This window comes from Ixodes scapularis, unplaced genomic scaffold, assembly GCF_016920785.2.
Source record: "Ixodes scapularis isolate PalLabHiFi unplaced genomic scaffold, ASM1692078v2 PGA_scaffold13__105_contigs__length_92229423, whole genome shotgun sequence".
Lineage (NCBI taxonomy): Eukaryota > Metazoa > Arthropoda > Arachnida > Ixodida > Ixodidae > Ixodes > Ixodes scapularis.
The window spans coordinates 78196720-78218102 of record NW_024609839.1 but is presented as its reverse complement, the minus strand read 5'-3'; positions in this window follow the sequence as shown (position 1 = coordinate 78218102).

The following is a 21383-nucleotide window of genomic DNA, read 5'->3' as shown; positions in this document are numbered from 1 at the left end:
TTCGCTGCCGTTCATGGGCTTTGAGTGTCATTCCCCGACACACTTCGTCGTCACGGCGATCCTGCTGCTGCCCCCAACCTGCGGATTCCCGTCCCGATGCCTGGACCCCGTTTGCAAGCCACCTGCACTGCGGGTGGGCGCTCGTGCCGACGCCAACGACGGGGCGCGTCGTCTGGAGACGCTCCGTCGTCGTCATTCCTGGACTACGGCAAGACATCGTCCTGCGCCATGGTGAGCCACGGACTTCAACGCCGGGAGCGCCTCCGAGGATATTTTTTATTTGTCAGCCCCAGCATGTGGGGGTCGGTACCGGACGCGGTAGTTTTTTTTTCGGTTTCGTTTTTTTGTGTTTGAGAGTCGGTAGGCCAATTTTGTTTTTAGTCCTACCTTAGCCTTAAGGGGGGAGGAGTGTGGGGACCACGTGTTTCCCGTCTCCCTATCTAGGCCTAGCACAAGCAGGCCGTGGGAGCGTTATGGCGACGTCATCCCGGATACGGGGGTAAGGCCGCATTCCTCGAAGAGGGCGTGTCTTCCCTCGCCCTTTTGGGTGAAAGTGCCTCCGGCGCACCCTTCGGAAATGATTGTGGACGCGGCCCATCTGCGGGATAAGCCACACTACCTACCCCGGGCGCGTCCACTTTCCGCTGGCTAGATAAGCGGCCGCGAACGGCGGCCCTGACTCTCGGCCGGGGAAGGCTCTGGGCCACGGAGCCTCGTTCTTTTTGGAGCTTTCCCCTTTCCACGAATCTGCCTAATGCGGCAGCGTGGGCCCCTTCCAGGTGAATCTGTCTAATGCGACAGCGCCCACCTTTTTCCGTTCTTTTCTTTTATTAGTTTGGCCGACGGGCACAGCGTGGTGGCACAACAGCCAAATAAACCCGCTTCTTCAGTATCTTTGTGTTTTGGAGTGAATCCTCTCCTCGGAGTCCACGGCAGCCTCCGGACGGACCCGGCCGTAGCAGTCCTCAAGATCGAGCTACGGAGCGGGATCGACCTCGTGGTGCAGTAAGGCAAGTCGAATCCCACAATATATAAACTGCAATATAAGTAGGGTTCGTGTTTTTGAAGATATACGAAAAATTACGAAAAAAAAAATCCGCGTTAAATTTTCCGTCAATTCAGATTTATTCGAAAAACTCCAAATTTCGAAGTCACAATGACAAAATAGAAAATCAAAGAATATGGTAACTGTGCACAGGGTCCTTGGTCCAGGGAAGATGCCACTATAATTTCCTTTCAAATTTTGAACTGCTGACGAAAGGGGTTCGCCTCTTAGCTTTTCGAGGTCTCTTCAGCAGAATGGGTCATGGTAAGCGGACTTTATTTATATTGTTATTTCTTTTAATTAAAAAGATGATAGTTCAGCAAAATATATTCCGAAATTCAGAGAATTGGGAATCTAAGAAAACTAAACTTCGATAAACCCCGTATTTTCAGCGAAAACTAAACTCGAAAAAACACCCTCCAAATTTCACAGCAAATAAACTCCGAAAAGACGAAATACTAAATATAAGTTGTTGAATAATATATTCAAAGCACCATATAAAGTTAATATTATATCTAGAGGTGCCGCCAACGTTTTTCGAACCTGAGGTCCGAATATCGAACCAAGGAGTTCGGAACGTTTGATAACGTTTCGAAATTTCGAACTTATTACATGAAAATACGAAGATACCTAAACGTTCGATTACAGGCGCAAAGAAATTTGATTCTTCTCGCACTTTTCAACTTGTCACGATAAGAAATGCGACGATTTTCGAACTTTCCAAGCTGCTAAGTCTAAAACTCAAACAAACTTCGAACTTTCGAAAAAAAAAATATTCGACCAAGTTCGAAACCAGTTTATCCCCCAAAGTTTGAGCTAAAACTGAATATAAACAAAATATCATATGAATGCGTGAAGTGGAGTGAAAACCACACTGGAGTTTTTGCTTAGCCGATCGTGCCACCAACGACTCGCTTTTTAAAGCACTGAGCGATCGCTTTTGGGGTGGTCTCAGCATCGGGCTTCGAACCTTTTTTTCATCTGACTTCCCGACAGAGCCTCTCCTATGCACAACTCCGTAGGTTGTTCCGGGGTAACCGACAAGTTTACGAATATACCTGGTCTGCAGGCTCAAAAATCAACCGAGGGATTTCGCTGGGTTGTCCTTCATAGACTTAGTTGTTTGTTTCTGGACCCAAGTCGTCCGATTTCCGCAAGTTAGCGTCTGCTCGGGAAAAGGCGGGCTCGGAGCTCGACGCCGACGCTCTACAGCGAACGCTGAATCGGCGCTTACTCCATTGTCATTAGGAACCGGCTGTATTTTTGAGCGACAGTTCTGCATCGAAGAAGAGAACTTCCAGACGCTAGCGTTGCGTTGTCCTCGACCTCTAGCTGTGTCCGGAGCTGTGCTTGTGTCCATTGTCATCACACCGAAAATAAACGCCGAAAAAAAAACTAAAAATTTCGCCTTTATGCGCGTGTCTTGTCTCGTATATTTCCTTGTCTCATGCCAGAATCGAATTTAAGCGACGTTTGATCGGACCGCTAATTATTCCCAAAGGGATAGAAAGGAACCGTCTAGGGGCTTTTCGATGAACCGTTCAACCAGTTCCGCGCTTGTTTCATGAGTTAGGATAAATAACGAGTAGTAAAGATGCTACCTTCAGTACCACGGTATGGAGAAGGAAGATGTGCCTACGGCATAAGAGAAATGTGCAAAGTTCTCGGTAAAATGTAAATCAGATTTGGCAATCTTTTCTTAATGTGAATTGGTGAAAACTTTCGAAACTGCGCGGTTCAATCTTAGCCCGTGAACTTTGAAGAATTCAAAATTTAGCCGAAACTTTCGAACTTGTTGTAGAAGGAATACGGAATCATTAAACGTTTCGAACTTAAATCACGAAAAATCGACATTTTCCATTTCTCGAATTTTATTTGTCAAGAAATTCCAACTTTTCCAACATAAACTTAAAAAAAAAAAAAGTGAAATTTTCGAATTTTTCAATTTCTAACTTTAGCTGGGTTCGAAAGTTTCAATCTTTTCAAAACTTGACCAAGTTTGACATTTTCCAAAACCTTTCGAACTCCGACCTTCGGAAGGTTCCTAGTTATATTTCAGCAGCCATATAACCTGCTGAATATTACGTTTAAACGGCGATATTACATTCCAGCTAGATATACTCAACTCCAGAGGACGCTGCGCCACCTTGTGGAAAAGATGTGAAAGAGAGAGGCGGAGGGGCTACCATATAGACCCTTTCAGGCAACATTTCATGGGCGCCGCCATCTTGGAGTCACGTGACCCTGCCGCCATAGCTGCCCTTCAGTTTTTCGCCGTTCCTCCGCGCTGTGTGCTGCACCGACCACTACCGGAGCTTTGTTTTCGCGTTCTTTTACGTTCCGCGTTGAAATCGTGTGTTTTCTTTAGGTATTTTCGGTATTTCGGGCTTTCATTTAATCATTTGATATCTATATTTCAACATAGCTCTTGTATTTTCTTATTTATGAAATGGAATCGGACAGCGAATGGATCGAGGATACAAGATTATGGCTTCAGAAACCATGTAAGTTCATTCCATTCTAACGTTTTTGTCGCTAATAAAGGGCAGTCAACACCATTGCGACATATGCAAATCTATACTGACGCAGTAAGGATATCCAGTCGTGCTTCTCGCTGCATGTGCGCGCTCGTGTCCGTAAAGCCCAACCACATGTAAGCGATTTAGCGTGCGACGAGACGAGCGACGGTGACATGACGAGAGTCAGCGACGAAGATTTCTCACTGTCGCCTGTTGCATCGCTCGGTCTTTTGGGTTTCGTAGCTTACCGTCTTGGTCGCTTGCTCCCGTCGCTTCTATGCGGTTTGCCTCGTCGCGCGACTGCCCGAGCGACAGCGAAGCGGGTCACCGTCGCTTGTCTCGTTGGTCGCCGAATCGCTTGCATGCGGTTTATACTTAATATCGAGGCGACAATGGTTCAATGCTATGTGCATCGAAACTAATTGAGTATAAACCGCATGTCAGAGATTTGGCGAGCGACCAGATAAGCGACGGCGACCCGCTTCGCTGTCGCTCAGTCAGTCGCGCGACGAGGCAAACCGCATGGAAGCGACGGAGCAAGCGACCAAGACGGTGAGCGACGTTTCTATAGAAATCCCTAAGCAAGCGATGCGACGGGCGACAGTGAGAAATCTGTATCGCTCGTCTGGTGGCACGCTAAATCGCTTACATGCGGGTCGGCTTTACGGAAACGAGTGCGCACATGCAGCGAGAAGCGCGACTGTGATAGCCTTACTGCGTCAGTTGCAATTTACATATGTCGAAATAGTGTTGACTGCCCTTTATTAGCGACAAAAACGTGAGAATGGCATGAACTTACATGGTCATTGAAGCCTCATAATCTTGTATCGTCGACCCATTCGCTGTCCGATTCCATTCCATAAATAAGAAAATACAACAGCTATGTCGAAATATAAATATCAAATGATTAAATGAAAGTCCTAAATATCGAAAAGACCTAAAGAAAATACAAGATTTCGGCGCGCAACGTATAAGAACACGAAAACGAAGCTCCGGTAGTGGCCTGTGCAGCACACAACACGGAGCAACGCGCTAAACTGAAGGTCGGCTATGGCGGCCCGGAAAGCGCGCAAAAGGCGCGCCGACTGGTGGCAGCTCGAGTAACTGACTCGCTGAAAGCGTCTATATCCAGGTGCGCAGCGAAAACTTCCGCGGCCTTACGGTCGAAATGTGAAGCAGGGGGTAAGGGATTAATTAGATTCTCGCCTTTGCAGTTCCAAGTAGAACGCGGTGCGTTGTTTTAGGCGTGGCTTGCACTGACGTAAGATGAGCGGCCATTGCGATGGTTTTGGCCCCTGCAGTTGAACGCGTAGTACCTTCCGTAACTCACATTTCGCACTTTACGGAATTTGTTTTTCTCGGCAAGGAAATATAGGAGTACCTCCAGCGTGGTGCAACGTTACACTGTGCTGTATAGTACTAGGCTATTACACTCTGTACTGTGCCGCACTCTACTGTCAAATGTAGTATGATTTACCCTTATACTCTATTGTTCTGTCTACTGCACTGCGACTCAGTCTTTGACTCTATCGTACTATCATCTATACTCTGGTTTTCTCTTTTGCTTTCCTCTACCATCTACAGTGCTGTAACTTATGCTTCGCTGTTGTACTGTCTACTGTACTGTGCCTTAGTCTTCGACTCTATCGTGCTATCAACTATACTGTGGCTTTCTATTTTACTTTATTGTACCCTCTCTAGTACTGTAACTTATTCTTCTACTCTATTGTACTGTCTACTGTACAGTGACTTACACCTCGAATTTATCGTACTATAAACTCTACTGTGGCTTTCTATTTTACTTTATTGTACTATCTTTAGCACTGTAACTTATTATCTTACTCCCTCATATACTGTGTCCTGTACTGTGACTTACTCTCCTACTCTATTGTACTCCGTCTTATTGTAGTCCTTTCTCCTGCGCTGTGTCGAGCAGTGTGTACTGCTACGGTGCTGTACTGTCGAACACACTATCTGAAATCCCAATCTGCGTTCACTTGTTGCTCGCTGTACAACAATACCCTAAAACCATAGACAACGAGCGGCACACACAGGCGTTCAAAGAGGGTCGGTCCCAAATCGATATTAAAAGAACAAGCGGCGCAGCTCCGAAACTAATCTCGCGGCTCAGAGGCTGTAGGCGTGATCCCCGAGGCTCGAGATTAATATATCGCACCTCCCTCCCCCTCTTTTCCCTTCACTCCTCTCAACTTAATCTATGTCCTCTGAAGGGGCTGCTCACGCCAGCGCGGTCGGGTATCGGCGATGGTGGCAGCTTTCCTGCACGCAGGCGCCTCGAGAGAGGGGGCTCGGGCTTATTTAGGATCCGACAAAAGAGGGCAATTCAAGTCATCAGCGCTTCGCTTTAACGCAATTTCCTGCCCCCCTCCCCTTTTCCCCTTCTCGAATTCAAAAGCCTTCCGCTCCGCGACGTCGCTCCACTTTGATTAGATGCAGAAATCGAGAGGCACATCCCCCACCTTGCTCTCTCTCTCTCTCTCCCTCTCTCTCTCTCTTGCTTTGACTTTTTTAAAGCACGAAATGCTTTTTAACGCTAACCCCCAATCCTAAATTTCTTCATGTCCGTCCGTGTATCTTCCGCTAAATTTAGCGGGAAACTGACTTCACGTAACCTATACACTAATTCAGTTATCGTGAAAATTCACGACTTGTAAGCGAGACGCCAATCCAGTCTTCCCGCTAGATTTATCGGGGGAAATCGACGTCACGTGACCAGCACAACCATTCAGTCTCCCGCTAAATTTAGCGGGAAAAATACGTCAGGTGTGACACGCTAATTGCCTCGCCAAGTCCCTATATTGCATTTCATGCATTATCGCACTTTGAACGCAGAGATCGCTACCAGTCTTTTATTATTACTATTATTATTATTATTGTTGTTGTTGTTGTTGCAATCGTCCCTACAAGGTTTCAGTTTTTCTATGGACGGTGGTCCCACTTGACAAACAAACACTCTTCGCAAACACCTCAAATCATGGCCAACATTAAAGGGAAGATGGGGCACTTGTGCATTTGAGAAAACAACACTTGAATTGCGTTCATTTGGCCTTGAGAGTAACAGATATCAAAATTATATTTCATTGCGACGCGCCGGAGAGCCATACGAGCAATTTCAAAATAGGGCTGAAGCCCCGCCTCCCTATAGCCTTGGGCAGCCAAAAGATCCGTCAACGACGTCACGTACAGCGGCTGTCTTTCGCGTTTTCTCGCGTTTTACAATACTTGCGCAGCAAATGGTTTGGGTTTTCGGGTTCACGGGGTAAACATACACTAGAATTCCCTTCTAACTTTTTTTTTTTCAAGAATCTTCCCTTTAAGCGGTTCTCACATTTACCATTCATGTACAAAACACACGGTGTTCAATGCACACACCACGAACGACTGAATTATCCACGGAGACGTCTCAAGCACAATGTGCCAATGAGGCAGGACTGCCATACGAGAAAGAAACACGCTTGAGCAGCTTGACCGCGGTTTTAGGGTGTTTTCGTAAATCGTTTCCGTCGTCCATAGGCCGCGCTCTCCGGAACCAACTGTACCAGGTCCGGAACTCTGCAGACGAGGCTAGCGGCGCGCATGCGCAGTAGTGGCGTCTCTGTTGCGGAGTGCGTAGCGCAAAGGGAGCCAAAAAAAAAAAAAAGGGTTTACGAAAAACTTCCTATGGCGAGACGTTCCGCTTTCGCGTCATTGCGAGGTCGCACGTGGTGTAAATCCTCGTTGTCACCTGAATTTTAAAAAAAAATATATAAATAAATAAATAAATAAAAAATTGCAAGTCTTGCGTCTGGTTTATACGCCGCAGGAAGTAGTTTCTAACTGATTCGGTTGTTGGGGCAAGGAAAGATGTTTATGGCCTTTTGAACGCATACGTCTTGAGTAAATTATACACACAGCTAATTTCGTATAATTCGTGCGTCCGTCGCAAAGACGAAGACGAATTAAGGTTGCGACGAGTCACATGCTGTAGATGAGCAATTTAGCCCGTGCAGTACAACCGCTAGCCTGGGGTCTTTAACGTGCATCACGCAGTAGTGATACACGACCGCACGCCGGTACGATGCTCATCCAGATCGAAACGGGCAGGGGTGGGGCTCGAGCCCAGGATCCCTGGGTTCTGCAGCGCGAGCTTTCGCTCCACGCGCGTCGAGCTGGGTGTGCGCTTTAGCCCACTCGGCCACCGATCCCACCCCCCGCCACACTCCGGGCGTAGCGCATTCCACGCGCGACAAATTGCGAGCTGATTCGCCGATCACACAAATGTCATTCATTGTAAATGGCATTCGAGTTGCCAGTGTGGCACGGGTGTTAAAGGAGCCATGAAAAAATTTTTTTTGCGCGTATAGACCTTTCCAGCGGCAGTCTTGAATGAAGCGACCGGGAAAAACATGCTGAGTTACTGAGCTGTGGACGCATGCGCAGCGTCCGATATACAGCACAGCAGATCAACAGCGCATGCTTGGAAGGCGTTCCACAGCCCAGCAGACAAAGATGGCAGCGCGCAGGAGGCGATTCCTGCAAAGGTCTATATCCTATGCCGCCCACGTTAATTATATATCCACGCACTGGGGTCGCTAAAATAGAAAACGCGTGCCAAGCTCCGGGCGTTGTGTGAGTTCGGCTATTTTGATCACCGCAGTGGTTGAACACGAGTCACTCCCCGAACGTCCGCCGAGGCATTGATTGATAAAAGCTCAAGCCGAGTGCTCACGCAGTTCTCGCGTCAAAACCACGAGCCGCGCCCGACCGTCGTCGGGCGGGCAGTTTCGATCCCACAATTACGTCAGCGAGCTTTGCCAAGGCAAGACCGAAAGAAATATATACCATCGAGACCGGTTATAACGAAGTCGGTTCTAATGAAAAAGCGGCTTTAGCGAAACGGTCACGATTTCCCATTCCCTTTTGCACTTCGTCATAACCGAAATCGGTTATAACGAAATACCGGATATTTCGAACTCATTTCCGATTCCCGTTGACTTCGTCATAACCGTAGTAGTCCTTTTTTATCCTCGCAATTTCAACGTGACCAAGAAGCTCCCGAATAAGCGGCGGTCGAGTATATACTTGGACCACACAATAGCCTCCAGTACGCCTCTGCAAAGTCTGGAGCTTTTCAGCCCGATATCGTTTCGTGACGTCTTTAAGGGTGTTGCAAACGCCTCGTGTACCACCGATCCTATGAACTATGAAGCTGCGCGGTCACGGTACATTGCGCATAAGACGGCCTGCATATACACCAACAAGGATGTGGGGACTGCGCAGAAACCAAACTCGGGAGGAGTAAAGCCTTTGCGCATGCGCAGTAGCGACAGCAGCGCCACCTCAGTGGCGTGACGTTACTGAGTTGAGTCGGTCTATACACTGTCTGAGGCCTGTTTCTTTAATTCTTGTACGACGGCGCCGTCGGATTGGTCATATAAAAACAGTTTCTACGCCATGTTCGAAGAAGCACATACTTACGAATGATGCAAACATGATTCAAACATGCTCGAACATGCTTGAAGATAATCATGTCGTCACGATGCAGCGCGAGCGCCGTGACTTTCGTATACCGTTTCGAGCAGCGGAGCTGCGGCTCGAGTGTTTACAAAGGTTGTTTTGGCCTCAACGCGTCCATGTCTCGAAAATTACTAGGCGTAAAAAGTTAATGAAACGATTTCTCCCAATTATTTCGTTATATTCGAATAAGTTGTTATTAACTAATTAAACCGTTACACATTACGAAAGTATGGTTGCGGCTGACACACTGGCGCAGTTTCCAATAAAATGCGTCTGCCTAAAGGGGCGCATTATCGCGATATTGCACTTATTGCGCTAAACAAATAAAAAAAAAAAGAGTTTCGTACACGTATACAGACCGCAGCTCGAATGCAATGAGATTCTTAATTGAAGTGCACTGGACAGGCCTGCCGAGCACTGTCTAGACAAGATTGTGCGATCCTGCGATATCGTGGCGTATCCCACTCCCCCAACACACACACACACACACACACACACACACACACACACACACACCACACACACACACACGTGGAAAGTAATATCTAATAAGGTCATGCGTAAAATGACTGCACCCTTTAAATTTTGATTACAGTCTCGGTTTCATCCCGCCATCGATAATTTTACGCGCCATGAACTACACTTCTTTTTCGATAAACGCTCTCAACTCCAGAGCCCGGCATTTCTCCACGCGCTCTCTCCCTCTTGTTCGGCGGATTTAATTTCAATCGACGAAAAAGGTTTTTAACGACATCGGCCACTCGCATAATCGAAGAAAAAAACAAAACTGAAATAACAACAAACAAAAACGTACACAGTCAACTTAAATATACAAAATAAGAATCGCCAAAACATGTGGCGAAAAAAATTGGTATAGCAGACGACTGGGGCTCATCCCCGATCTAAGCCGCACTACTTTCTTTTTTTTCGCTCGCATGTGTGTGTGCGTGTTCCTCCGCCGACCGGGCCGTGACGCAGACGCAGCTCGTCCGTGTTTGCCTTGCGCATCGCAGAACTGAAGCACCCCCACATACGCAAGAACTATGAAGTGGGTGTAGATATATAAGGTTTAGGGCTTGTATGTACGAACCCACGCGCGCCTAACCAAATTTAATTTGCACTAAATGGTTGGGTGCGTGGAGGGGCGCGGAGGGATGAAGGGGACCACTCCGCGCACGCCGCCAAAGAAGAAAAAAAGAAAAACTGCCTTGTTTGCGGCTTCTGGTCAAGCTCACATTGATAGCCGGGATAATTGCGTTTGCACTCCACGCAGCCTTCTGTCTGTCTGCCCCCCCCCCCCCCCCCCCCCGCCCCAATAAAAAAAAAATTAAAAAATGCATAATATATATATATATATATATATATATATATATATATATATATATATATATATATATATACATGGAGAGAGAGAGAGGAGCACTACATATACTATAAATACCGGTCCACTACCCACTATCTAAATCGTCATTTAGTGAAATCTCCCCAAAACTTTGTTGTTTGCTGGCTTTCCTTTATTTGTTGGGAGAAGAGAGAGGGTAGGTGCAGATTTTTTTTTTTTGATTTTTTTAAATTCAATCTGGCTGTTTCATTTTTTTTCTTCTTTAGACGAAGAAAGCCGTTTGTAAAAGCTGGTATGTAGCCTTTTGTCTTTTTCTTGCTGTTTTGCAGCGAGCGTTCACTCAAGTACAGCATTTGTCCCTATTCTGCTGTAAGTGGTCAAAAATAGTTCGCTTGTATATATATATATATATATATATATATATATATATATATATATATATATATATAATTATACCGATAATGTATAATTATACCGATCAAGATCTTTCCTCTCCCTTTCCTACGCAAAAAAAAAATATATAACAACAAAGCAACTCCGAAACTATAGAAAAAGAGTCGCATCCCGAATCCACACGCAAAAAGGGACAGCGTAAAGTTTGGCATGCTTGTGGGTGTTTAGCCAGTACCACCTCTGGAAGATGACGCCGCCACATGACGTCATCGCTGGGGGATTTCCGACCCGCCCCCAAGCGGCAAACACGTTGAAACTCGCTGGAGCTGCAGTCAGCGCAAGACGGCAGACGCATCCATTTTGACGTAGTGTCAGGCACGTAGACAGGGGGAGGCCCATGGGGCCCGGCCCTTACCGCCCCCCCCCCCCCCCCCCGAAATCTCCCATTTTGCTGGGGCCTCCTCTCCCCCCCTCCCCCTCATATAGCATTTTGCCATGGGCGGCCCCCCCCCCCCCCCCCCGAAACAAAATCCTGGCTACGTTGCCTCCTTACGATAGTTTTTCAGAGCACTCGCCAATTCTGGTCACGTGGACGGAAGTGCAGCCACGAAGCGTCCCGCTACACCAGCGCCACTTATTTCCGTGTTTTCCGGCATTTCCGGTTCCGCTAAATGTAAATTTGGGCGCGTTTCTTTTTTCTTTTTTTTTTTTTCTTTGTGGATTAAGTGGGTCGAGCGATAAGGCGATAATGCCTGGGTTCTGTGCCAAGGGCTGCAGCAAGAGGGCAGAGTTTAGGAAACCACTATTTAGCATTCCTCAACAGAAAGCAGACCGTGAACGGTACAAGAGGTGGTTTCACGACATCAATCGAACCAACTTGAAACCCACAAGGTCGCATTTCTGAAAGCATAAATAATTTTACTTCACGTAAACATGTTTAGACAACAAGCTGTAGCGCTACACTCTGCTGGGGCAAATGTGAAACACCGATTACTACTTATCGCAGCAAGTTAAGGTTCTATCCACGGTGGTTTTGCCCCGCAGACTTCGGGTCCTTGAACGCAAACCACGAGCTTCCGATATCAACACAAGCTCACCGCTGAACCGTTATCGTTCCTCGAAGCGGCGCCAACCCAGGTCCGCGTAAACGGGCGGTTTTGATCGACGATCAAGCCCTCCGGTTCGAGACGTAGGGAAACAATTTTCTTTGTGACGCGACATATCACCATAGAGTCTCGATAGCGCCGTCGCACTTTTGGTCAGCCGTAACGTCGAACACATCCCGCGAACGAGCACGCTTCCTGGCGTCCGTGTTCCCGCCAATAAGCAATAATAACACGAAACTGCGTTCGCACTCTGTTTTTGGTGTTTCTCCCAACAACACTTCTTTCCTTTTTCTCGAACACATTTAGCAAATCTACGGAACGCGGGAATCCATAAACACAAACCGCACCCTTCACAGAGCAGCGCGGCCGGTCGTCTCGAGCGCTGGACAAAACATGGAAGATTTTGCACAGCGTTGCCAGGCTCTTTTGTTCTGATTGTGGTACTCCGCAAACCTATCCAGCGACACTTTTTCGACGTTGTCGCGTGCAAGCGTATAGTGTTACCAGACGCGCTGGCGAGAGGGGTGAACGGGTTTTGTTTTCTATGCGGTATTATCTTAGCGATGGGAAGTTTGCCGTACCTATAGCCTCAGACACGGAATGGTTTAGGTGACGAATACATGCAAAATAAAATAAAACGCTATATAAAAAGAAAGTAAACCATAATCACAATAACAAAAAAAAAAAAAAGAGCAGTACAGTTCACATACTTCTATAATCGTCCTCTCTGGGGCAGTACTTCAGAACGAAATTTCGGGGCAAATGACGTTCTGACATGGCTGACATCAGAGCAGGACACTATCGCAATAGCTATCTCTGAGATACGTTCACTTCTATAGGGAGTATTCACTGGACGCCATATTTGTGGGTGCTGTTTAGAGCGCATGCTCAGAATGAGACATCAATAGGCAGCTAAGACCGGCACTCTTGATGGTGCAGAATGCACGTTTCAAAAGAATTGTGGATGCTCGCCGTCAGCACGCGCTCAGCTTTCGCGCACACAGCTATGGCCGCCAGTGAATACTCCCTATAATCAACTTCTGCGAGCCGCCATTGTTGTCAACATTAGTCAACATGAGCTTCGAGCCGCGTTCTGAGTATATTGCAGTAGCAAAGAAGTGAAGATGTCATGCTCGCGAAAAGTTTGTAGCGCAGTCTGCCTTAACTCTACAGAACTCTCTCACAACCCTTTTCTCACACTTTCCAGGAAGGAGACGACCCCTGCGTCGATACGTTGTGCCAGCCTCCGCGTTCAGACGAGTGCAATAGAGACGAAGGCTGCTAGCTTCAGGTGTACCCCCTAATCCCTCCAATCAGAGCTCGACGTTCTGGTGTCTCCTCTCGTCTCCTCCTCTCCCTCACTTTCTCGACTCATAGATTGATAAACTACAACCGGAGCTAACGTTGGGCGGCACCTTCACGTGCACCCGTCTGTCTTTTTTCGGAGATTTCGGGGGACCGCGAAACTTGGTACTGGCGCAACGGCCCCTTCGTACCGGGTCAGTTCATTTCTGGTACGTCGCAAACCCCTGTCGAACCGAAGCTTTGATTAGCTCGGCGACCCGTCGAACTTTTGGCAAAGTTTCGACGAAGTTCGACTTACGAGCAGTGTTGCCCGACTTTTTCGCAATAATTTTGATCTTTACCGAACAAGTGACTTATAAAGTAGTTTATGCTTATGTAGATACTATTATTCCGTAGAAGGAATGCAACATGATTGGCATAATATAAAAAAAGTCCCCAATCGCAATAAACACAAGGTGAACAAATGAGGTCACCCACCAACATTCAATGCATTACGATAAACACAGATTCGCGTTAAACTATGTAGTTATAGCTTCATAAACACCACGTAAGATTTCTCAAGCTCCAACGAACAGTTTCGTTGAACCAGTTTCGTTCGGTTGATCCTTTTCCTGCTAGTCTTCCGTTTTGCTGAGGTCGCGAATGCCGCCACGGAGCTTCTTGCGTCATCGCAGCGCCCGGATGCATGCCCTCCCGCGAGCTCGAATACCTGCGTCCGTCTTCAAAACGCGTTTCGACATCTTTGGGCACTTCGGAGCTGCCCGGAATCCCCCATCGGGGGAGGCCCCCTTCGAGGAACTGCGATGGCCACTTGTTAACTTGGTAAAGCCGCTACCGCCCGCGGCTGGCGTTTGCCGTACGTAACCTCTGCTTATGGCCGCCGGAGGAGGGGCAGGGGGGGGGGGGGGGGGGGGGGGGGTTCCTCTCCTTTCATCCCCCCCCCCCCCCCTCCCTGCCTGCCTGCTTTGGCTTTCCCACTCTCCTGTATCCGCTGTTGAACTCAAGTGGACATGAGTGGAAGATTGCGCAGGAATATTAAAAAGCGTCGGATGGGGCGCGGGGGGGTTGGGGTGAGGGATTCGGGTACGAATTGGTCAGGGCGGGCGGGAGGTGGAAGCTTAGCGAGTCGAAACTCGGCTCGCTTGCTCGTTCCCTTTACGAAACTGTCGAAACGTATATGCTGCTAAATACCGTCTCGCTCCTGGCTAAGGTTGTACTTTTTTTGCTTGTTTATCTGTCGTAATTCCCGGTGTATAAGTCCCGTTTCCTTCCAAATTTATGTCGATGCACCCTATACCACAAAGCCATTTACAAAGCCACTTTTTGTTTGTTTGTTTTTGCATGGATTTTAATTGTACAAGATGTAGGCGGTATCAACATTTCTCTCGTTAGATTCCTTGGCGAGAATACTGAAACTGGCTCTCGCTTGCGTACCCTCGCAATCACAATACAATGACGCGTGCTTACAAAAGCAGTTTCGTCGCACTGACTGTACAAGGAAGTGCAACTCATGCAAACGTGCGATTTATATATACCAAGAAGTCGCAGAAGTGCGACTTACACAACGGGGCTTCTTGTAGAATGGAAAATACGCTAATTTACGTACACTGTACGATTTCATTTTCCTTCTTAGCGTCGTAGGCATTGGCCTCTGTTTAATACGTGTACTTCTCCATCGAGTTACGAAACCTACATGACTATTACTCACCCCAAAATAAAATACAAAATAGTGATTCGATGCAACATAACTTGTGCAGGATGAAACATGTTTTAGTATCCGCTTAGTCCAAGATGATGCACGCATTCATTGTATTTTCATTTCTTCTTTTAATTTCCTCGGCGGCTGCTCTCACAAAATCGCTATACCCCTTTCTCGCATTGAGAAGCCCAAGTTTGTCTCTCGGTTCGATTGTTGTCAGAACCTCTTAAAAAATGTCCGCCACGAAACTCCCCCCCCCCCCTTTTTTTTTTTTTGTAGTTTGTTGATACCGAAATTTACATAACCGTAACTCTATAGCCTTTAGGGATGCTTCAACGGCAGGCACAAACAAAAAGCGCTTTGAGTTTAAATTAGTCTCCGTCAATATATACGCTTGCGCAGAGACTATAGCCCCGATAAAGATGTTCGAAGAACGACAACCCCGAGAAAACAAATCGGGACATAAGGGCACACTTATCCTCCACGTGTTTCGTAATGTCTGGTCGTTTTTCTTTGCGTTGGAACAAAACGTTTCACGCACGACACATAATCCATAGCTTAAAATGGACCAACTCGCGTATCACGTACGCGAGATCCGAGTACCTGGAAGGATCGATGGTCGGCGTGAGCTCGAAGTAGGGCCTGTCCCTTGTCGTACCCAAGGAATCGTCTACGCCGCGATGCCGAGCGGAGATAGACGGGTTTTCAAGACTAATGGCTGAACGCGAGTCCACCCCCCGTTTTGAGACCTCTCGTGGTCTGAAAACCTCGGTTTGTGCGGCAATCATCGGTGTTGCAACATGCACGCCAACTTTGGACCCTGTTTTTTTTTTTTGTTTTTTTTTAAGACACGTGGATTAACTTCAAGCTTTATGATCTACTCCAAGATACACGCGGTCATCGTACGGGTGAGGCGTTGCATGTCTGCATTCCCAAAGGGCATGCAGACATGCAACGCCTTAAGAAACACCTTAAGAAACGAGGGGCGTGGCTTCAGGATCTTATTATCACTCCTCGGCCAATCATGTTGCGGCAAATTGTGATGGTTGATTGGAGGGGCCGTGTCTCCTCGATACAAGTGGGGCGCGGTTAGCGGAAATGAGGTGACTCCAATGGAACAAGTCGGAGACGTGATGAACCTCCAGCCCGCTCTCTCTCTCTCTCTCTCTCTTTCTCTCTCTCAAGTCGTTGTGACTTCGGTCGTCACCCTCTATACAACACGCTAAGTCACCAGTTGGATCGTCCCCAACATCGCCGGACAAGTCATCAGGCAAGTCATCGGCCAAAGCCGTAGGCCGGGACATCGGCCGAGTTATTTCTCGAATTCGCCAGCCGGCCGGGGCCACTACGCCAGTCCCCAGCCTGTCGACAATCGGGTCACCAACGAGCTCATCGGGTCAAGTTGTAACTTGAAGTCACCAGACAAGTCGTCAGTCATGTCATCAGCGTAGTCGTCAATCGAGGTCATCAGCCAGGGTATACGTATCACCACCCAAGTTTTCAATTGACATTACTCACACCGTCATCTAAAGGATGAGCCAAATCATCACTTCAAGTCGCCAGCCAGGCTGCCGGATCATCACGCTGTCGCCAGCTCTGTCAGCAACTAGGCCATCGACGAGCTCATCAGCCAAGTTACCACTTCAAGTCACCAGGCAAGTCAGTAGCCACGTCATCAGCCTGGTCACCAACAAGGTCATCAGCGCGGTTACCAGCACAGTCACCACCTCGGATCTACACCCATGTGTTCACCCAACACCAGCCACGTCATCACCCAAGTCATTACCGAGCCACAGCTCCGAGTTCAGACAAACCAAACATCCCGACCTTTCCACGCCCCTTCTCCCAAGACCTCCGACTTTTCCAACCCGACCGCCTCCCATCACCGAAGCATCCAGATAAATATATATATATATATATATTTAATTCTTAACGATCTTCTTGTCCGCACGTTATTTTACAGCCATTACCATTTAAAACTCGTAAAAAGCGTTCAAAAAGAAGCGAAAATACAAAAACAGAACAATACAGCTCGAGATGAGAACGACCCACAGCGAGTGAAAGGGACGCTCAGCCCATCCACCTGCGTTGTTGTGTGTGACAGCTCTACGCCGACTCCAGTTGTATTTTTACGAGCCAAGCGCACCGAACTCCGCACTTCCCGCGCGTTCGCTCGGAGCGACTGCTTGTTTTACGAGCTCAGTTGAACTCGTAAAGACCGAGCCCCGAATATAGTACAGCTTTCACAAAGAGACGGCATGAGCTCCGAGAGCGTACTACATGCACTCCGTTCACTCCTAAGCTGGCTATACGGTAAAAGTTACGCGATTCTTCACCACTCGTGTATCTAGCTTTCGCCACGTGGTGGCGCTCACGCCCGCAGCCACGTGCGGAGAGCGAGGTCAGGCTTAGGAAATGGAGGCGGTCCACTGGTCCAACGATCACGTAACTTCCACCGCATTGACAGCTAGGGGTGAACGAAGTATTATACACAGCTTTGAATGGAAGATGGCTGGCATCGCAGACAGCGATGGCTCTCCTTATTACGCTCGCTATCCGTCTAACGCACTTGCTTTTGGATTTACTAGATTGGATCTTTGCTCCGTTGTTCTATGTATGTTTGGGTTCTTTTTACGATGGAGCGCAGCGGGCTCTACGAGCTATTCGGAGCCAATCTAATGAGACGTGAGGATCACGTGACATTCGGGAGGGGCGCTGTGACGCGCGGGAAATGGAGTGACGTCATACGATGAAAGCGCTGATTGGCTGGGATGGATCGTGACGTCCGCTGCGGTCCATTGTAAGCAAAAAACAGAGTGTGGCACGGTTTGAGCGCGTGCTCAATTCATATGTTTTTTTTTTTTTTTTTTTTTTTTTTTTTTATGGTGGGTTTACACTGTATGCGCTGTACGGGGAGAGGGGCAACGAGTGGTACTCCGAAATTTAAGTTTAAAACGTGTTCACGAATTATAGATAGGACGCTCCTCTGCAAAATTTTTTTTATATATATATATATATATATATATATATATTTTTTTTTTTTTTTTTTTTGCTTTGTTTAGTTTTGCATTTGGTGAAATGGTGTAGCTCTCCTACTGTCTGACTCGAAGTTGTAAAAATAAAGTGCCCGTATATAACTTTTTTAGGAAAGCCTGAAGCATGTGAAAAAGAAAAATTAAAAAAAAAATACACGAAAGAAAAAAAATACTTGTTAGACGATTTCTTTTCCGCGCACAGCGTAGAGAAATAATCACTTCATAATTTTCTGGAGTGTGGGCAGCTCGGTTTTAAGTGCTGGTTCGGCGAATTCTCGACAAACGACGAAGTTTTTGGTTTGCTTTTTTTTTAGGCATGTGGAGAGTTTGAAAGTTGTACGGTGTTATCAATCGGGAACGAGCGGCTCCGGTGTAGGTGCTTTTATTTTTAAAATTACGTTCTTATTTTTTTTTTTTTGTCGGAATTCTTTAAGGAATTCCCAAAACTGTTAAGGATGAAGTCACGGAAGTTCCATATCCCGGTCGTGACACGAACTCCATCAAAATGCGTGCGCTATTTGGAAACCTCGTAGCGCACCCCTCACCCCCTCTTACCCCTCTTTCTTTCTCTCGTTCGGTCTAGGTGGTACAGGGAAGACCGGGTAAATTTATTGGACGGCAGATGTATTTGAGCGAATCGCGCGGTCAAACCAAATACCGCGTCGGATATAACAGCGCACCTATTCCCGATATGCGTTGTTAGATAATACAACATGTATAACGTAGCAGTAACAACGCCATGGCCCGAACTTAATAGCCGCGGGCCGCGGGCCAGTTGACCGTTTGCCATGTCGATGAATCAGTTGAGGATTTGTAAACAGGCGTTTACTCGCTCCTTTTACTGAACATGTACGATCATCTATTTTCCGTTTATAAAACAAAGCTAGAATTTAAAACACTGTCTGCTCTTTTTTTTTTTAAATTTAGCGAAATGTATTTGAAAACAGGAATGGCTTCCAAGCGTAAGATATACGGTTGGTGACATGCTATACTCCGTTTCACCTTATGTTGTACCGCAGCGAAGGTTAGAAGAGTGAGCTCATGCATAGCGTTGGCAGTTGCCCATTGTGCACGAGAGCTTGTGCCGACCAGACGTGCCCCAGAGCAAGGAGCTCGCGCTCGTAGCCTTTCCTGCGGTACATCATAAGGTGAAACAGAGTATAAGAGTAAAGTGGAATCTCCTCCCCCCTCTTTCCATTTTAGCAGAGCGAACGCTGGAAAGGAGGTCACCTCCTCTCCAGCGTTCGCTCTGCTTAAGTGGAAAGAGATGTGGGAGGAGGTTTCCAAAACTTTTAGCCTTTCACCGACTAAAGTATACCTGGAGCAATATTTCTGTTATCGATTTTCATCGCGTATTTTTGAACCTACTTTCACGGATTTGTGTTTTGACCACCACTATAAAGATCAGATTTACTCGAGAAGGCTGGAGAGCCAACCTGAATTGCCGCAGCTTTCTGTTCTAGCCGCTAGGTGACGTCAATTTTTCTGGTGTCGTCCCCGATATATCCGACGCCTTAATTTTTTTATGCTTACTCTCGGAGCATTGGGAAACGCAACTCTAGTTCGTCGTAACCTCGCCACTTTTTCCAAGAGCACTGAAACAAGAGACTTTACGTGCCCGTGATCGCCTGATTGCGGAAGAAAAAGTAAACAGTGTTATTATAACCGCCAAAATGAACTACGCATGGACGAAAGCTTATTGTATCGGCTTGAATGTAATGCTTGCGGTAAAAACCAGGTCAAAAAAAAAAACAATAAAGGTTCACAATTTATTGTTATCTGGGTAAAACGTCATAAGAAATTTTCGAACATTTAAAATGTGAAAACTAGACCCGTTACCGGTAGCAGACGATATATCTTCCTCTTCGTGTATTCGTGGGATTGGTTCGCTTCCAGTTTCTTAATGATTCATTTTAAGCCCAGCGTAATCATTTGCATTTTTATCGTGAAGAGGATAGTATTGTTCCATTGGAGCAATAGAAATCGGTTGAAATAAAATCGTCAAAAGTTCTAGCTGAGCACCGACAATTCATATTCAGTTAAGTCATAATCGAATATCTTATCGTACTTTGTCACCGATGCTTGCAAATAAGATCACTTTTGCCCGCGCAACAAGCAACGGAACCAGACGCGTCGGAGTTAATGCAACGGAAGCTAAGCAGTCACGCGCTCAAACCACACAGTACGTCTGACCTAAAGTCACTGGATCCTGGGAAAGTAGCGCCATTGCCTTCCCTACCTGCTAGCCGGACACAAACGGATACTGACATACAGACGACCCAAACCTCGCAAGGCGATTGGCTAATCTGTCTACGTTGCCATGGAAATCGCCATCTTGGTCCATTTAAATCTTCGAAACTTCCAGGGGGTCGTTCTAAACCAGTCGCGCCAAGATCACCATGGAGCATCATCGTACTGGAAGCGTTCCTCGCCAATATAGAAGTCTTTGGCACTTCGTATGCGATCAACTTATTAATCATGCCCATCTCCATGGATCTCTTACAATTACATTGTTCTTCTTGCGCATTTCAAGACAGTAAACCTATTTTTCAGTGCCTCCAAGCACCGACGCGGCATCTGGTGGTGGTACGAAGGTGTACGCTTGTTTCGCCGGTGTGTGCTTAGCAAAATCTCGGTATACAAAAAACGACTCGATAAAGCTACCCGTCACCAGCGAATCTAGATCGGCTCACCAAGAACGGAGGGGTCAAGGAGAAATTGCTCATTTCACAGACCAAGATGGCGACCACACGGGGAGCTTGGCGTTACTTTCCCAGGATCCAGTGACTTTAGTCTGACCAAGTGATACCAATGCAAGGGCTCACATCGCATAACAAAACCGTAGAAAGTGGGGCACCGTAGAGCCAAAGCCCGCGCTGCAAAACTCGCGGGTTTTGCAGCGCGGGCTCCCTGCAGGATCCCTGCGCGGTTCCCGAGTTTATAAACCCGCCCGTTTCGATCTCGATGAGCATATTTAACCGGCGGGAGGTCGTATAATCAATCGCTACTGCGCGATAAATGTTAAAGACCCCCAGGCTAGTAGTGAAACTACCCTTGCTGGATTTCACATCTATACTGCATAAGCCAATCTGGTCGTACCTCAAGGGCAGACGCCGACCAGTTACGCTTTCTAAACACAAATCGTCATTTCTTTTTTCACGCTACGTGAAGGACGTTTAGGGGGCCACATACTGAACAATGTATGGTCCTCTCCTCCCCCCTCCCCCCCCCCCCCCCCCCCCCGCCTCTCCCCCGTCCTCCGAATTTACAGTGAAATTTACAAAGTTCACTGTAAATATAAACTATGCATCGCCGAACGATTATTCTCCGCCCAAATGTATAGCGCTAGCGTTTCGAACCAGATGACAAAGTTTCAGATATCTCATTCAAATCAGCTATTTTCCAAAAATCATCAAATGGAA